Source organism: Bos taurus, chromosome Y, assembly GCF_002263795.3.
Source record: "Bos taurus isolate L1 Dominette 01449 registration number 42190680 breed Hereford chromosome Y, ARS-UCD2.0, whole genome shotgun sequence".
Classification (NCBI taxonomy): domain Eukaryota; kingdom Metazoa; phylum Chordata; class Mammalia; order Artiodactyla; family Bovidae; genus Bos; species Bos taurus.
The window spans coordinates 39,894,380-39,899,162 of record NC_082638.1 but is presented as its reverse complement, the minus strand read 5'-3'; positions in this window follow the sequence as shown (position 1 = coordinate 39,899,162).

Here is a 4,783-nt window from a genome sequence, read left to right as displayed (position 1 = left end):
ATGTTCAAGCTGGTTTTAGAAAAGGCAGAGGAAACAGAGACCAAACTGCCAACATCAGCTGGATCATGGAAAAAGCAAGAGAATTTCAGAAAAACCTCTATTTCTGCTTTATTGACTATGCCAAAGCCTTTGTCTGTGTGGATCACAATAAACAGTGGAAAATTCTGAGAGAGATGGGAATACCCGACCACCTGATCTGCCTCTTGAGAAATTTGTATGCAGGTTAGAAAGCAACAGTTAGATCTGGACATGGAACAACAGACTGGTTCCAAATAGGAAAAGGAGTACATCAAGGCTGTATATTGTCACCGTGTTTATTTAACTTCTATGCACAGTACATCATGAGAAACGCTGGACTGGAAGAAATACAAGCTGGAATCAAGATTGCTGGGAGAAATATCAATAACTTCAGATATGCAGATTATACAACCCTTATGGCAGAAAGTGAAGAGGAACTCAAAAGCCTCTTGATGAAAGTGAAAGTGAAGAGTGAAAAAGTTGGCTTAAAGCTCAACATTCAGAAAACGAAGATCATGACCTCCAGTCCCACTACTTCATGGGAAATAGATGGGTAAATAGTGAAAACAATGTCAGACTTTATTTTTAGGGGGCTCCAAAATCACTGCAGAAGGTGACTGCAGCCATCAAATTAAAAGACACTTACTCCTTGAAAGGAAAGTTATAACCAACCTCGAGAGCAGATTCAAAAGCAGAGACATTCCTTTACCAAAAACGGTTTGTCTAGTCAAGGCTATGGTTTTTCCTGTGGTCAGGTATGGATGTGAGAGTTGAACTGTGAAGAAGCCTGAGTGCCGAAGAATTGATACTTCTGAACAGTGGTGTTGGAGAAGACTCTTGAGAGTCCCTTGGACTGCAAGGAAAACCAACCAGTCCATTCTGAAAGAGATCAGCCCTGGGATTCCTTTGGAAGGAATGATGCTAAAGCTGAAGCTCAAGTACTTTGGCCACCTCATGCGAATACTTGACTCATTGGAAAAGTCTCTGATGCTGGGAGGGATTGGGGGCAAGAAGAGAAGGGGAAGACATAGGATCAGATCCTGGATTGCATCACTGACTCCATGGGCATGAGTCTCAGTGACTCCAGGTTTTGGTGATGGACAGGAAGGCCTGGCGTGCTGTGATCCATAGGGTCGCAAAGAGTTGGACATGACTGAGTGACTGATCTGATCTGAAGGGGAAGGTTCATAGAAATACAAGCTTACCTCAAGAAACAAGAGAAACCTCAAATAAATGACCTAACTTTACACCTAAAGCAACTAGAAAAAGAAGAAGTGAAAAATCCCAGGGTTAGAAGAAGGAAAAAGTAATAATAACAATTAGGTAGTATACTCATTTTCACTATATTGATTCTTCCAATCCATGAACATGGTATATTTCTCCATCTATTAGTGTCCTCTTTGATTTCTTTCACTAGTGTTTTATAGTTTTCTATGTATAGGTCTTTAGATTCTCTAGATAGATATATTCCTAAGTATTTTATTCTTTCTGTTGCAATGGTGAATGGAATTGTTTCCTTAATTTCTTTTTCTGTTTTGTCATTATTAGTGTATAGGAAAGCAAGGGATTTCAGTGTGTTGATTTTATATCCTGCAACTTTACTATAATCATTGATTAGTTCTAGTAATTTTCTGGTGGAGTCTTTAGGGTTTCCTATGTAGAGGATCATGTCATCTGCAAATAGTGAGAGTTTTACTTTTTTTCCAATTTGGATTCCTTTTATTTCTTTTTCTGCTCTGATTGCTGTGGCCAAACTTCCAAAACTATGTTGAATAGTAACGGTGAAAGTGGGCACCCTTGTCTTGTTCCTGACTTTAGAGGAAATGCTTTCACTTTTCACAATTGAGGATAATGTTTGCTGTGCGTTTGTCATATATAGCTTTTAATATGTTGAGGTATGTTCCTACTATTCCTGCTTTCTGGAGAGTTTTTATCATAAATGGATGTTGAATTTTGTCAAAGGCTTTCTCTGCATCTTTTGAGATAATCATATGGTTTTTATTTTTCAATTTGTTAATGTGGTGTATTACATTGATTGATTTGTGGATATTGAAGAATCCTTGCATCCCTGGGATAAAGCCCACTTGGTTGTGGTGTATAATCTTTTTATTTATTTATTTACTTATTTTTTTATAATCTTTTTAATGTGCTGTTGGATTCTAATTGCTAGACTTTTGTTAAGGATTTTTGCATCTAAGTTCATCAGTGATATTGGCCTGTAGTTTTCTTTATTTTGGGGATCTTTGTCAGGTTTTGGTATTAGGGTGATAGTGGTGATAGAATGAGTTTGGAAGTTTCCCTTCCTCTGCAACTACCCAAAGCAATTTATAGATTCAATGCAACCCCTATCAAGCTACCAACGGTATTCTTGAAAGAGCTAGAACAAATAATTTCACAATTTGTATGGAAATACAAAAAGCCTCGAATAGCCAAAGCTATCTTGTGAAAGAAGAATGGAACTGGAGGGATAAACCTACCTGACTTCAGGCTCTACTACAAAGCCACAGTTATCAAGACAGTATGGTACTGGCACAAAGACAGAAATATAGATCAATGGAACAAAATAGAAAGCCCAGAGAGAATTCCACACACATATGGACACCTTATATTTGACAAAGGAGGCAAGAATATACAACGGATTAAAGAAAATCTGTTTAACAAGTGGTGCTGGGAAATCTGGTCAACCACTTGTAAAAGAATGAAACTAGAACACTTTCTAACAACATACACAAAAATGAACTCAAAATGGATTAAAGATTTAAATGTAACACCAGAAACTATAAAACTCCTAGAGGAGAACATAGGCAAAACACTCTCTTCCATACATCACAGCAGGATCCTCTATGACCCACCTCCCAGGATATTGGAAATAAAAGCAAAAATAAACAAATGGGACCTAATTAAACTTAAAAACTTCTGCACATCAAAGGAAACTATTAGCAAGGTGAAAAGTCAGCCTTCAGAATGGGAGAAAATAATAGCAAATGAAGCAACTGACAAATAACTAATCTCAAAAATATACAAGCAACTCTTAGCTCAACTCCAGAAAAATAAATGATCCAATCAAAAAAATGGGCCAAAGAACTAAATAGACATTTCTCCAAAGAAGACATACAGATGGCTAACAAACACATGAAAAGATGCTCAACATCACTCATTATCAGAAAAATGCAAATCAAAACCACTATGAGGTACCATTTCACACGACTCACAATGGCTATGATCCAAAAGTTTACAAGCAATAAATGCTGGAGAGGGTGTGGAGAAAAGGGAACCCTCTTATACTGTTGGTGGGAATGCAAACTAGTACAGCCACTATGGAGAACAGTGTGGAGATTCCTTAAACAACTGGAAATAGAACTGTCTTATGATCCAGCAATCCCACTGCTTACCATACACACTGAGGAAAACAGAATTGAGACACATGTACCCCAATGTTCATTGCAGCACTGTTCATAATAGACAGGACATGGAAGCAACCTAGATGTCCATCAACAGATGAATGGATAAGAAAGCTGTGGTACATATATGCAATTGAGTATTACTCAGCCATTAAAAAGAATTAATTTGAATCAGTTTTAATGAGGTGGATGAAACTGGAGCCTATTATACAGAGTGAAGTAAGCAGAAAGAAAAACACCAATACGGTATACTAAAGTATATATATGGAATTTAGAAAGATGCTAACAATAACCCTGTGTATGAGACAGCAAAAGAGACACAGATGTATAGAACAGTCTTATGGACTCTGTTTCAGAGAGAGAGGGTGGGAAGATTTGGGAGAATGGCATTGAAACATGTATAATATCATGCATGAAACGAGTCGCTAGTCCAGGTTTGGTGCATGATACTGGATGCTTGGGTCTGTTGCACTGGGACAACCCAGAGGGGTGGTATGGGGAGGGAGGATGGAGGAGGGTTCAGGATGGGGGACACATGTATACCTGTGGCGGATTCATTTTGATATTTGGCAAAACTAATACAATTTGTAAAGTTTAAAAATAAAATAAAATTTAAAAAAAATAAACAATTAGGGCAGAAATACATGAAAAAAAGCAAAGGAACCTATAGCAAAACTCAGCAAAAATAAACGCTGGTTCTTTGAGAAGATAAATAAAATAGGCAAACCATTAGCAAAACTCATCAAGAAAGAAAGGGGGGATAATCAAATCAACAAAATTAGAAAGGAAAATGGATAAATCACAGCGGACAACACAGAAGTACAAAGGATCATAAAAGACTACTATCAGCAGCTATAGGACAATAAAATGGACAACTTGGAAGAAATGAACAAATTCCTAGAAAAGTATAACAATCCAAAACTGAACCAGGAAGAAATAGGTAATCCCAACATACCCATCACAAGCATGGAAAGCAAAACTGTAATCAAAAATCTTCCATTGAACAAAAACGAAGCTCAGGACCAGATGACTTATTCACACTCCTGGTTACCCTGGACACCTGGAGAGGACAAGAGAGGGAGCACAGAATACCACTTGTTTGGGGAAGAGGGTGAAGATGGATAGGAACGATAGTTTCAGGAAAAGTGTGACCAGAGGAGAGCTATGTGCCAGGCCAGTAGAGGGCAGGGGGGTCTCATGGGGCGGTGTCAATGGGCAAGAGGAGCTTGGATGGGTTCAACTCACCTTGACACTTTTGTGGACCCCAGTTGACAGGAAGTCTTCATCTTTTCCTCCTGCTTACCTGAAGTTGGCTATTCCATAAGTGCTCTAGAGCCTTGTGGCTTCTGAGTCTCTTTAGTCAT